This window comes from Solanum pennellii, chromosome 9 (assembly GCF_001406875.1).
Source record: "Solanum pennellii chromosome 9, SPENNV200".
Lineage (NCBI taxonomy): Eukaryota > Viridiplantae > Streptophyta > Magnoliopsida > Solanales > Solanaceae > Solanum > Solanum pennellii.
The window spans coordinates 55,548,856-55,563,533 of record NC_028645.1 but is presented as its reverse complement, the minus strand read 5'-3'; the positions used below and the strand labels follow the sequence as shown (position 1 = coordinate 55,563,533).

General features: G+C 35.3%; 1 long non-coding RNA gene across 4 annotated transcripts; it reads left to right on the top strand.

Moving 5' to 3' along the window:
* The first annotated feature begins 8,781 nt into the window (after positions 1-8,781).
* LOC107029513 lies at positions 8,782-14,218 on the top strand. 4 transcript variants are annotated; one of them, XR_001458017.2, is made up of 7 exons: positions 8,782-9,051; positions 9,227-9,280; positions 10,136-10,352; positions 10,859-11,048; positions 11,680-11,778; positions 12,126-12,261; positions 14,057-14,218. It is a non-coding gene; the product is annotated as an uncharacterized LOC107029513 (long non-coding RNA). The 4 variants fall into 4 exon arrangements; XR_001458015.2 differs by lacking the exon at positions 9,227-9,280; XR_001458018.2 differs by lacking the exon at positions 9,227-9,280 and having other exon boundaries at positions 10,847-11,048.
* Positions 14,219-14,678: the final 460 nt, after the last annotated feature.

Below are 14,678 nucleotides of genomic sequence, written 5' to 3'. Positions count from 1 at the left end.
TAATGTAAGTAAGTATGAACGAAGACCTACATGCCATTAATTCCCTCTTGTTCTATGATTGTGCAAACATACATTGTGATTGTGATTGTTCTTTGTTGAATAGATTAGGTTTTACGATATGACATGCTCAGTGGGATCAGTTTTCATGTACCGACATAAATATTGGAATGAGTTTCTGGATCTGACAGACTAACTTGGATCAATTTCCACGTATCGACGTGAACATTGGGACGGGTGTGACAATTCGGTACGCTAACTTTTTGGATATGGGTTCTATGAGAGGACCATGGAATTGGGTTCCATGAGAGAATTATTGATTAGTTATATCTACTTGTTATTTAGAATATGGAATCGTGTTCCTGAAATGATAATCGATGTGTGTGTGTGTGTATATATATATATATAGATCTTATGTGCATGTATATCTTTACCTTGTTGTAATCCTCATGTATTTATACCTACTTAAATAGTCAGTGATCTTACCAGTACATTGTGATTGCACTTGTTCTTTGTTGAGAACCGGTCATCTTCATGCGGCTTTTGATAGACCTTAGCTAGGTGACTATTGTGCATGATATGATTTAAGAGTGAGCCATATATTTCAGGTTGCCATGGTTCTTTCTTGTTAAGCTCTACTCTATTCAAACTCTGACTATTTGTTTAAGATTTTTGTTTAGCTTTGGGATCATGCACCTTCTTCTTAGACTTGTCGTTAATAAAGTTTTGGTACAATAACTTTCATGTTCTAGGGGTTCTTCTTCCGCATCAATTTGACAAGTTTATTTAAACCTTGGGGTTTATGGGGACTCTATTTTTATCGTTATTTAAACCTGCTTCCATAACATTAAATGCCTTAGTTGTCATAAAATTTGTTAGTTTGGATTATAGTAATGGTTCTTCCCTGGAGGGTTAATGTGGATTCTAATCACGACGGTCTAGGTCGTGACAAGTTGGTATTAGAGCCCTATGTTTGTTGATCTTACTGTAACAAAATCAGTCTATAGAGTCTCACAAAACAGAATGAAGACATTTGTACTTTTCTTAGAGAGGCTATAAGGTTAAGAAAAAACTCATTTCTTTCTACTCCTTTATATTATTACTTGAATCCAATTGGCATCTGGATGATACAAATTGGTATCTTCCTTCCATAACTCTATGGTCCGAACTAGAGCAACAAAATAGTAACACCATCACTAGTTAGAGAGGCTGTGTATAAACTATCGATAGTTGGATAGGGTCACCATCCAGAACAAGTATCTACTGCATTAGATAGATGATCTTTTGACCAATTGTAAGATGCATTAGTTTTATCTAAGATTGATCTATTGTCTTGTTACAACTAGTTAAAAATAGGCATGAGGATTTGCCTAATACGACATCTAGAACCCGCTCTATGCACTATGAGTTTCTAATTATGTAATTTTGATTAACAAATGCTCCTACCCTTTTCATGAGTTAATAAATAGTTTGTTCAAACTATTTTATGATTCGTTTGTTAAAGTAATTATTATTGAAATTTTGTTTTGTTCGAATAGTAAGGAGGAGAATGTCGACCCTCTTTGTACTATTCAGGGTGTTCTTGGGAAACAAAATTTGTATGCCAATATTTCTAAGCTGTGAATTTTGGTTAAATTTGGTTGCTTTTATGGGGCATGTAAGGGGTAATGATACATACCCAAAATATTTAAACAGTACGACCTAGTTTTGTGACTGAAATTAAGAGTTTTGTGGGGATCTCTAGCTACTATCGTTGCTTTTGAAGGGATTAAGGTGAGATTTGCATATTCAAGTTTATAGTTGACAACTTCAAGGAGTTTTTGTAAGGGATTACTAGATAATGAACACCATCACTTTGGAAAATGCATTTAGTATTGTTGTTAGAATATGCATGGGTTATTTAGCGAATGATGAAATTAAGTTATGTCAATTAAGGTTAGAAGCTATACTAGGATTTCATGGATTGATTCTGTATCAAGGAGGGTAAGCATACAACTTCTCTAATAGTAACAATGCTTACATGGTGAAGTTATCAAGTGTAATACAATTGTGGAGAACCTGCGCACAGGAGGAGGAAATAGGCAAGGTTGTGGAGGCCGGGAAAATGCTAATGTAGGGAGAGGAGCAGTGCAACCAAGAAAGGAGGTTAACCGTTATGACGACATGACTTAGTTTTATACCTTCCGGGAAAGACAAAGGCTAAGAGTCTGATGCAATGATCATAAGGTCTATTGTTATTTCCACTGTATGACAAATGTGTTGTTTGATCAAGGTTCTACTTATTTGTATTTTTGAGTTCAATTTCCTTGGGAATTAATGTTCTTTGTCATATACATGATGCACTAATCCATATTTCTACCCAGTTGAAGAATTAGTCATAGTCACCAATGTATATCGTGTTGTCCTGTTGTGTTTATGGGTTTTTTCAGATTCTGGTTGATTTGTTATGCTAGATATGACTAAATTGATATAATCTTAGGCATGAATTGGTTGTCCCCCTATTATATCGGGCTTATTTGTAATCACTAAGTCAGTAATTGTAGAGATTCCGGGTATGGAAAGGTTAGAGTACGAAGGTGTGTACTAGCTTAAGCAAGCTATGATCATATCTTTTGTGCAGGCTAGAAGACTGGTAAGGCAGAGTTGTTTGTCGTATTTAGATCATATTTGAGATGTTGAGGTTTAGTCTCCCTCTATTGAGTCTAATCCTATGGTGTCAAAATTTAAAGAAGTGTTTCCTACTGATTTTCGTGGTATGCCTCCAGATAGAGATACCGATTTCGGCATTGACATGGAAAATAACGATCGGCCATTATCCATCCCCCCATATCATATGGATCTATCACAATGAAGAGAGATTAAGGCTCAAATCAAATAGCCTCTTGAGTAAAGGGTTCATTCATGCCAGTGTTTCCAAGTAGGGTGCTCCTTTCTTGATTGTTAAGAAGAAGGAGGGTAGTATGAGGACTATAATCTTATCTTATTCCATAATGGAGTGGAATAAATTCGGAATAACAACCTTATGGATAAAGAAATTCTTACTAAGTATACTTGGGTGAGGCAATTGAATATGTTAGTGACAATGTGCATACAAAAATGGAGCTAGAGTCATAATGATGAAAAATAATGGATGTAGTACAACCTTTACAGGGAGATAAGGGCAACAATATTTTATTTGACTGCAAATACTAAAGAGTTATCTTCGGAGGGGTAGATAATTTTGGTTCATAGCTACATGATTTTATTCTTTTTGTTATGACTATGGGTGATAGTGTTACAAGTCCGTCAGATTGATTAAAAAATATTGGAAAGGACTTGAGAAAGAAGTGTACATCCATTAGCTCGAGTATCATGATAAGTGTTGTGTTTTTGTTTTGACTTCAGTAATGAGTATGTTTTTTTAGCGAAAGATATCGTAAGATCATTGGATAGGGGATCAATGATAGGTGAAGATCAATGAATTTATAAAAATCTTCAAGGTATAAGCTAATGTTGATACATAAGGGGATTGTGTTAAACGGTTGAATTTCATATTTTTCATTGTAAATTAGTATTCGTGATGATATATTTTGTCAATATATGAATTTGCAAGATTAGAAATGATCAATTTTATGAAGTAATAAGTAATTGAAAGGACGTACATCTGGGTTGAGTCGTAAAGTTTGTTACTATTGATTGTTAAGTACCTGAGAAAGGTTTTCATTTTGAAGTGTTATGAGTGTGTGTTAGTTGGTTTAGGTTCACCACTAATTGCGGTGAATTTTGATTTAGAATTTAATCATGATTATGTTATAAACAATTCGTCCTAATGTTTGTATCAAAGTCCTTGATAACATATTGTAGACATGTGTACGATCAACTTGGGTGATTATTGGGAATAAATTTTTTGTTAGTTACGTGCACATGCAACAATAATTATCAGTTGAGTATTGGTGAGGAATTCATTGAGTCATTCTATGGGAGGATGTGTAGGTATTCAATTGGTTTCATGGTGATGAAAATTATGTCAGAAAGTGAGACTCAGTACGGTTAAGCAAGACCTACTATACGGGGAAGAAACGATTGAAATTCTTGGTCGCGATGTCCGAAAGCTAAGGACATGCGAGACAAGTATCCCTAGTTGTTTAGTGACTCAAGTATTACTCTACTCTTACTCTAGAAAGTTATTTCTAATATATGCGACTTAAATCGGGAATAAACTCCCAAAAAACGTTTTATTCTGCACTTTTCGACTTTGAGAGCTTAGGAACGAGCCAAGTTAATTTCTTGACGGGTTTTCACCAATTTGAGGCTAAACGTAAGGCTTTTACACCCTGAATCCAAGTTTAGATCTTTAGAACTTAGTTTTGTGGGTAATTATCGATGGGGCAGGGTTTTGATCTAGGAATTATGGTGGAAAGACCCCTAATTTGGGTATTTAGATCATGGGTTTCTTCTAGGATTATTGTCATAGCCAAACCTACAGGGCAGTGTCGGCACCCACTCTAAAGACTAAGTAGGAGAACCCTCATATCCTAACAGAAAAATTATGAGGAAATTAAAGAAGTCAGACAACAATGTTAAGGAGATTAAATAAATAACGTTTTTTATATACACTCTTTGTTAAACTTGTAAAAGAATTTAACAACCCCAGAGATCTAGTCAACACAAGAGCTACTACGAATAACGATGGACAAAATAAAGAACACAACTCCCACTATGCGGAAAAAGAGTCAAAGCTGCTCGAGGAATTCTTCGTCTTCACCTAATGAAACATCACCAATCATTCATCAAAACTATGTCAAAGAGACATAGCAAAGTAGTACCAGTACAACTACATGTAATTGTAGGCATAACTGGTAAACCCAACGTCCACCTCTTAATATAGAAAATAATAATAGGATCATTAAAAAAATACTTGTTTCGCAACCCTTATCCTTCTTAAAACGTGTGAATTACACCAATACTCTGATCACTAAACACTTTCCTTTCCCAACTACTAACACTTTTTGTTCTACTAAGTCATAGCCTGAACATTGCTAACCACATAAGATATTCCAACCACAGCTAACCTCCTTTTTTACCAATAATATTGTCATATTCTTGAAGTATTGCCACCTTATGTACACCAAACCACAATGTTTCTTATTACCTTAATCTCTAGTCCTATTACAATTCTTCTCTGGTACATACCCAAGACAAATACCTTGACAAATCACTCCTTCCCGAAAAGTACACCTCTTCAAATAACTATACATCACCCCACCCTCACACACCGACACATAGTTCCACATACACTCTGTCATCATTGGGTAAGAACACAATCACTCAAGTGTATACACGTCACACTACAGAAATATAACATGTTCTTCATTGCAATTTATCACAAGTAGTTGGTCCTCTCACGGAACCAAAACCAAACTCTTAGTGCATCGGCGTGGTATCCCATCCAAGTTTGCTTGTCGCAACGTGGAAATATGATCTTATAGCTATGTCGGAACGTGGCAATATGATCTAATATATACGTGGGAACGTGGCAATCTGATCCAACTTATCTTGCCGGAACATGGCAATCCGATTCTTAATCACACACCACAATCACAAAACAAATTCACCATTATGATCATACATTTACATCATGATCTTATATCTATATTATCCATCTATCTCTGATACAACAAAGGTGATCAATATTGCGAATACATATACATACAAGTATCACAATGAAACAAGAACATGCATACATCACACAGTCATGAAATCACAACCATCACCTACTAATTTCTCTCAATCCTTATCACTCAAGAGACCAAGTTCAACCCTGATTATTTCTTAGGATTAGTCAATAAGGTTTTAAGCCTAAATTACTAATATTCACCAAATTACGTCGCTACGTCGAACCCTGCATAAATTGAATTTTTTTACCTTTTAACGGATACCCTTGTTTAATGAGCGAATTCATTCAATAAAACGACCATGAACACTTAATATTGCATCAATTTTCTACATCAAACACTAACCCAAAATAGGTACATTATAGAAATTTTCTATGGAATTTACTCGGTGCACGAGAGTCTACATATATCCTAAGATTGATTTTGTATACAACAAGGTAAGCACATATTTACCACTAATCAATGAATAAAAACCTAACCTACTTGGGTGCCAAGGAAATTTTATGGAGTTTGATTTCTTTTCCATCTTTCCCGGATTCTTTATGGTTAATTTGGTCAAGATCTCCCAAGATTCCGCCATCCTCACGCTAGGAAACTCCTTCTCCTTCCTTTCCGAACTTGAAATAACTTTTCTGAGGTTTCTAGGGTAATTAATGGCGTATAGGTTACTTTTGGAAAGATGAAAAAAATAAGGATTTCTCAAAATTTGGATTTTACCTCACCGATCCTGTTTAAGCAGTGTAAGTTGTAGCTGCAGTACACTGCGCCAGCGGCATATGTCCCATTATAGTCGAACAGTACCCAGATTCTTTGCACCTTTTTTGCTCTTCCGAAATAATGTTTGTTTGGGTAGTTACAATAGATACCAATTTACAACTCGTTCGTCCGTGAACGACTACTGCTCGGTCATCACATCTTCTCACTCCGAGACGCTCCCTACTAGCTAAATGACTCTTACTTGGAATGGAAAAATTGCAACCACTAATAATTTGAAACCCAAAAAGGGTAGAAACACGCTATAACTGAGGGGTCAAAACTATACGGAAGAAGTACCAGATTCCAACGCTAGGGTGGTTTATGAAGCAATACGCGAAGGTCAAATCCAACCTCATCTTTCCTTATGTTCTATCTACTGGAGTGGTTGCTCCGCCGCTGCAGCAGGAGATCGAGCAACAATAACTAGGGTAAAGGGGAAAATATTGCCCAGCTCCCCTTTCTTCCTCCAAAAATAAACCCCCAACTCTCTCAATTAACTCTCTTCTGAACGTCAGAATTAACGTATGTTTCTCATTTTTTTCTCTTGTTACTTTCTTTCTTTGTTAAATAAGATTGCATGCGAACTAAATGCTCGAATCATAAAGATTTTGGGTAGTTATTTTGAAAATTAAACTCGGTTTCTAGATGTATAAAAAAAATTTGCATGGTTACTTCCCTTACCGTCCCTAATGTTTAAACAACATCCCGAGCTTAAGGATTCTGCAAAATATAGGTGAATGATAGGGAACGGGTGGGGGAAGTTGAAAAGTCATCTTAACGTGAAATCAAATTTTTGAATCAAAATAGGGGTTATTTGGTGAAAATACTGGCTAATTTGTGCTCTAGGGTAGTTAAAATACTCTGATCTGCTAAAAATTGATAAAAATGGGAATTTCGGGATGAAAGACGCCATTTTCATGTCTGGAGTTCGTCCGTGATGAAGGTCGCTGCAGTGGCTTGCATTCGCTGTAGCGACCTTCATTATCGCATAGAAGGATGATGCAGGACGCAACAACAAGATGATGGCCACTGCAGGGAGATGGCCCAGACAAGTGGCTTGGGTCCTTTTTCAAGAAATTTTTCTCATTCATTTTGACTCCCCTGTCTGGGGAATAATGTCCTAACTTATCTTAATTCTCACAGGCTCTCTCAACGGCTTATCAAAACAATGATATTACACATTTCATCTAGTTTCCCAATGCCACTAGTCGATCGAGGCATCACGATTATCACACTATCGGATTCTGCTGCGAGAAGGTGTTGGTATTACATAAGGTGGAGGAGAAAACTCCAACATTCTAGGCGCGATTTGTAGATTTTGGGGTGGCTCCACTGATTGAGGCTTCCCCAAAAGATCGCTCTACCTGGGTAAGGTAATTCTATGCCATCCTCTCCATTGTATGCTGGGATGAACTTTACCCGATAATTCCTGTTCGGGAAGTTGACACTCCCCTAAACGCCACTACTATAAATGAGGTGTTGAAGGTGCCAGAGGTCCCAAACCTAGAGTATGAGGTCAAAATCAGGAGATGGATCTTGAGTTGCTATCGGACACTATTGTGTATCCTAAAAAACGGGAGGAAGTTTACTGGGCTACAACAAAGTCTCACTTGTACTTACTAGTCACTGGATGCGAAGAGGTGGATACATCTAGTATCTAGTAGGATTTGACTGTCGAGCAACAGAACCGATGTTAGTTTTCCTCAGGCTCTGGTGGTGGCGCGTGCTATATAGGGCATCAGCAAAATGTGGGGTTGCAAATTATTTCTGAGAGAAAGATGTTCTACAAGGGCAACAAGAAATCATTCTTCATTTCCCGTCTTATCACTTCCCTATGTAAGAGGGAAGGAGTATTTTTACTTAATGCTGACGAGGTACTACCTATGGATCCCCCTATTCACCCTCAATTGGTTCCGGCAGGTTCTTTTTCTAAGAGTAAGAGGAGGAGAAGAAGGAGGACGAGTAGGATTAGCAGTAGCAGTGCAGATACGTGTTCAGATGGTGAGGACCCACTACACCATTTTAGGTCTACAGCCACAATAATTTTGAACTACAGTCATAAATTGTTGCCTAAAGTAGTTTTGGGAATGCTTTTAAAGTGTAGCTAAACTTTTGAACTTTTAGCTATCATAATTTTTGTAACACTTCAAATGTTTACTCTTTAATGGTATAAGCTACATCTTATAAGTTTAAACTTTTTTCAAATGTTTATAATTGAAAAAACAAAACCTTATAAGTGTTGCCTTATAATTTTTCACTAAAATAATATATTCCCTCAAACATTTTTGTCTCTCCCTCCCATTTTTACTGGCAAAAAAAAAACATCAATAAAATATTTAACTTTTTCACATTTTCCTCTTTCACTTCACTTTTCTCTTTTTAACTTGTTCACACTTTCCTCTTTCACTTCACTTCTCTCTTTTAGCTTTCCTCTTTCACTATTTCGATACATATCATTTGTGATGAACCAAAGAGAGCTGAAGAACCAACGTGAAGAGAGCTGAAGTACATCTTCTCTTTTCCGATAAATATTTGTGAGAAAAATAGGTTAAAGAGTTGAAGTCGATCAATAACTGAGCTGAAGAGTTGAAGTCATACTAATAGCTCAAGTCGTTTTCTCCAATAACGATTTCTTGAAGACTAAGTATGATTCTCCTTTCGATACCTATTTCGTCAAGTGTTAGCACTCAAATAGGTTTTCTTGTTAGCTGAAGTGTTTGATTTTTGATTTTGTAATTAGAAGGAATGAATACTTTTTTGTTGTTGGAAAAATGATGAACTAAAACTAATTAGTCTCTCCGTCACACTTTTCTCTCAAGTTTCTCATGAAGAACACAATTTCAAACAGATTTTGTTGGTGTAGGTTTTATCAGGTAAGAAATTCCATTATGAAAGTATAAATTTTAGCTTTAGCGTTTTGATATTCTTGTGTTTTTAATTGATTTTTGGGGGTGTGAATTGTATTTTAGCTTCATCAGTTGATTTTCGGGAGTGTAGCTCGTATTTTAGCCTCCCTATATAAACATCTTTTTTCACTATTAGGAGTTTGAAAAAGTTGGGATTTATTTGAGAAAAAACATTTAGAACAGCTAATAAAATAGATAATATATACAGTAGCTGAAAAAATAGATAATATATTGCTTGAAAGAGGTTTGGATTTGTCTAGCTACAGTAGCTTCAAATTTTAAGTTTATTGCTTTCTCTAGATGGTTCATTGGCTTGTCATGAACTCTTTTCTGCACCATAAAAGATAATTTGATTGTTTGGGGAATATCTAGTCAGAATGCTTCATCTATCTGAAGCGATTAGATATGACTCTTGCTCTCTGTCAATTCCTCTACTCTACCAGTAGTTCAAGGTTTTGCATTTTCAGCAACACCACTTGTTTGATAGGATGTGTTGTTTATATATATAAAGAAGGTTTTTGATACCTTGGATTTGATAGTTAGTAGTTCCAATTCTAGTCCCAGTCCTTGCCCTTTTGTAGGAGTGGTTGTCAAAGATGGTTCACCCACATTTAAGTTGAGGCAAAATCTTGTAAATGCAGGAAAAATTTATGAATATGACTTGTAGTATTATTTTGAGACCTCTCTGGAACTTGCTCTGTATTCTGAGTGTGATGCTGAGGGAGATAGCAGGGGATCTATGTTCTTGATTCACTTTTCTACAATAGGTTGATAGATGACTCTTATCTAATTTTTTGTGTTAAATTGGCTTCTTTTGGACAGCCACAACGATAAAGGATGTGAATTGCCGAGTGGTGATCATTTGTCTACGGCAATTGGCAGATTGTCTGGGAAAGAAGGAAAGACAAAATTTGCTATTGAGAATGCGATAAAGACTAAGATAGTAATTGCAGATTGTAAGATACATATATTTGGATCATTTTGAACAATAAGATTTCTAGAGATTCACTTTGTAGTCTCATTATGGGGTCTCCTGCTGGTAAGGTTTATTCCAAGTTCGGAGTTGTTACTGTCGGGTTGAGATGCTTTAATTTTTCCTTATTTGATTTATAGGATGTCTAAGTATCAAAGTATGATTTTGTTCGAAATTATTGGAGAATCCTGACACTTTAACCAAGTTATGTCTTTTTCAGTAGATGAATATTTTAAGTCTGGAGGAATTATATGTATACGAGACGATGAACATATACTTTGGGTTTCTATTGGTGTCATTGTTATAGCTTTCTGTTATGTTATATACGCTTATGCTATATGATTATTTGTACTTCTTTTGTGCTTTGATAGATTATAAAATGATTATTTTAATAAGATAAGTTAGTACGGTTACCAGTGCACAATATTTTAATATGTTAGTTGAGCTTTCCGTTCATATTGACTCTACCCTCCACTTACACCACTTGTGTGATTATGTTTTATATATTTTTGTATCCCCAAACCTAAGTTATGTTTCCTCGTTAAACTTTCCTCATTCAGTTTTCGATACAGATTTTTGATGAACAAAAGAGATAATGAACCAAGGTGAAGAGAGGTGAAGACAGCTGAAGAATCAATTATCTTTTCCTATACACGCTAAAAGAGTTGAAGTCATCGAAGAACTGAGCTAAAGAGGTGAAGATTTGAAGTCATCGAAGAATTGTAGCTCAAGTCGTCTTCTCCAATAACAATTTCTTGAAAAGTAAGTATGATTCTTTTTTTGGATACCTATTTCATCAAATTTTAGTACTAAAACAGTCTTCTTGTTAGCTAAATTGTTTGCCTTTTTGTTTTATGTTTAGAAGGAATTGAATACTTTTGGGTTGTTGGCAAGATGACGAACTGAAGCTAATTAGTCCCTGTCACACTTTACTCTCAAGTTTCTCAATGTTGAACACGATTTCACACATATTTTGTTGGGATAGGGTTTATCAGATAAGAATTTCTACTTTGAAAGTCTAAATTTTAGCTTAGATTTTTGATATTTTTGTGTTCTATACGAATATTTGGAGTGTGCTAGTATTTTAGCTTCATCAGTTGATTTTTGGGAGTGTAGCTCGTATTTTAGCCTCCCTATATAAACTTCTTTTTCACTGTTAGGGGTTGGAAAAAAGTTGGAATTTATTTGAGCAAAAACATTTAGACCATCTGATGAAAATAGTTTATATATATATATATATATATATATGTATATATATATATATATAGATAGATAGATAGATAGATAGATAGATAGATAGATAGAGAGAGAGAGAGAGAGAGAGAGAAACACATTCAAGGGAGGGAGAGTCAAGTGTCAATAAGAGTATCACATTTTCTATTTTTTTTTGCAGATAATTCTGCTCGGAATCCTCATCCGTCGTTAGTGTTCAAGTTTCACAGTGAAGATTGTTTTCGTGCTCGTCCCATTCCAGTTCACTGCCTGAAGAAAGGTAATGTCGTTTTCCTGAAATTACTCTTTTCACCTTTTCTTTTATTTTAATAATTATATTGTGCTTGTTTGAAAGTTTTTCTGGTGAGTTTTTTTCTTTTTATTTGATTTATCTTTTTGTTGATGTTTATTCAATATGAGATATGTGTTTCTTAATTTCTTACTTTTGCGGGTCTGATATAATATCACTTTAAAGATTTGAGAATTTGTATTCATTGTTGTTATTCTCCTACTTGTTATTCAAAGTTTTGTTTTGTTGTTTCTCTTCATGATCTTGCTCTTGGAATGTCCCTTAACCGGTGTTACTGTCTAGGATTTGATGTCTTATTCGTTATTTTTTTGCTTCAGGTTGAGGGAACAAACTAAGATGTCAATATTACGGGTTCATGTGCCATAGTTTACTGCCGGTTTGATTACATGGATTGTGTTTTTTATTGATCATATTGATCATTTCATTGGCTATTTCGAGAGTCTATTTCGATGAGTAAGCCTTATTTTTCTTCTCCAGGTTGTGTATACCTCGTCGTACAGTTTTCTCTGTAACTTCATTTTTCTATGGTTCATCTTTTTTTTTTTGGTAGCAACTGTAAACATTACCATACAACTAAAAAACATTTACATCTTAAAGAGCACCAATTCCTTGAACAGTCATAGTCCTCCAATAAATAGAAAAACTAATTACATATTATGTTCTGAATGAAATCTCTACAATTATGAGCTTTCTTTGAATTATTTAGCAAATATATTCTTTCTATAATTTCCTTCTTTATCTGCCTAACTCCTTATTCAATTTCAACATTCTTTCCTTTGAACTTCTTCCAGTTTCTTGCCCTCCAAGTGTGGTATAAGATTGCTCCACATATGGCTTCCATAATTTCCTTCTTGAACTGCTTTCAGTGCTTCATTTTAATTTTACCATTGAGTTGGTGTTCTTGGTAAAACAATTCTTAACTTATGGTCAATGTGAGTGTTCACATTCCCAACATGTTGTCAGTGGTTGACTTATATATATTTGTTTCTCCATAGTATCCTTATTCATTGAATTCTGATTTTCGGCTCCTTCGTGATTGTTGGTTGATCCTGCATAGAAAGATCAACGAAATAATTAGAAGTAGGGACTGTAGACTTATCCTTCATAGAAATATCAATGGTAGTGGGGGCTCTTTGTTTATTGTTGTAGTATCAAGGTGTATTATATTGATATTGATGGTATGTTCATGCTACGTTCCCTCCCTGCGTACGATAAAAACTTTGCTATCCAACATATGATTTTGCCTAGCATTTTTGTGAATAGTGGTTGACATTGGGTAACGACACTCTTTGATGGCCAAAGTTTTTGTCCACTTTGTATCATCCATATAGTGCAGTTAAGTAGAATACTAAAGGCAATGTAACGCTTTTTATATGCCCGTGTATTGGTTGATCAGTCATTGAGATAATTTCATATTCCACTTTCTTCTTGTCCCATAAAATCCATATTCTCAGTTTGTTGCTATGTATGTAGTTAGCAAACCATTCCCAATTGTTTGTAGCTTTGTTAGTGATCGTCTGAGCTTTTCCTTCTTCCACCCTCGTTGTATTCCATTCACCTGCTCCACTGACTTGTTTGGAACTCCCTGTTGGCTGGCTATTCATTAGTGGACTGTAAATATTCCCACTAAGCATTGCGAATGATTTGGGGCTCAGACTATTTTTTTGCAGCTGCTTTATGTTTAACGTTATGAAATTCTGTCTCCTTATGCAGTGGTGGAAATTCAACAATAGACTTCTCTCTTGTAACACCTCTTGGTTTAGAGATTTTCTAGATTACCATTGCTAAACTATTTTCCCTGGCAAATTTCTCTTGTTTGGACCCTCTCCTTCTCATGTGTTGTCGCTTCAGGTTTGGATTGTTTTCTACTACAATCATGTCCAATATTTGCTTGTACATTCATCTGCATACACTGGAATGCCTAAGGTACTGCTTGTTCTGCTAAGTGAGTCCATACCCCAACGGTTGAGTGGAATGTTTGGCAACCTGACCCACAATGGTACAACATTTAGTACCACATTAGCAAAATTGAAGTTGGGTTCCCACGCACTCACAATTAATGGATTAGCTTGTCTGCGAAGATATATTGCCATGACAATAAGACTTCATCACTGTCTTATTTGCTGCAAAATCTAACTACAAAGTAGTCATCATTGTGATTAAAAAACGTTTGGTTTAGCTATGTAGTTCCATTGTCTAGCTATATATTGTCAATTGCGCCACTTATAATTTTATTTTGAATGTGCAGGTAAATGCCGGTAATTGAATTTGAATTTTGCCTAGAAGTAAACTCAATCTACTTTAGTGAATGATGAAGAGTTTTTGTACTATTGTCATATATGTTTGAATGCCGTATATTTTTTTTGGAATTTATATATATTAAAGACCTTTAAGCAATCACTTTCTATGTTTTGGTTGTAGAAGACATCTTTCTCGATGTTTATTTCAAATATATATCTTCGATTTAATTATTAGTTATTTTTGTGCATTGGTCACATGTGTGTGTGTGTGTGTGTGTGTGTGTGTGTATATATATATATATATATATATATATGCAACTCTGAAGTGTAATTTTAAATTTACACTTCATAACTGTTGCTCTAGATAAACTATAAAAGGAAACACTTTGTAAGTGTTGCTCTAGATGACCTATAAAAAGCAACACTTTGTAAGTGTGACCAATAACACTGCAAAGGCAACACTTTTAAGTGTAGTATGATAAAAAATAGGTGTCTCTAATTCATTGCAACAAAGCGTTCCCTTATACCTCTTTGGCTACGCTTTATAAGTGTAGCCAAAGATGGAAACATTTAAAAAGTGTTGCGTAATGTCAAAGGTTAAGCTTTTTTAGGCAACCCCCTAAAAAGTGT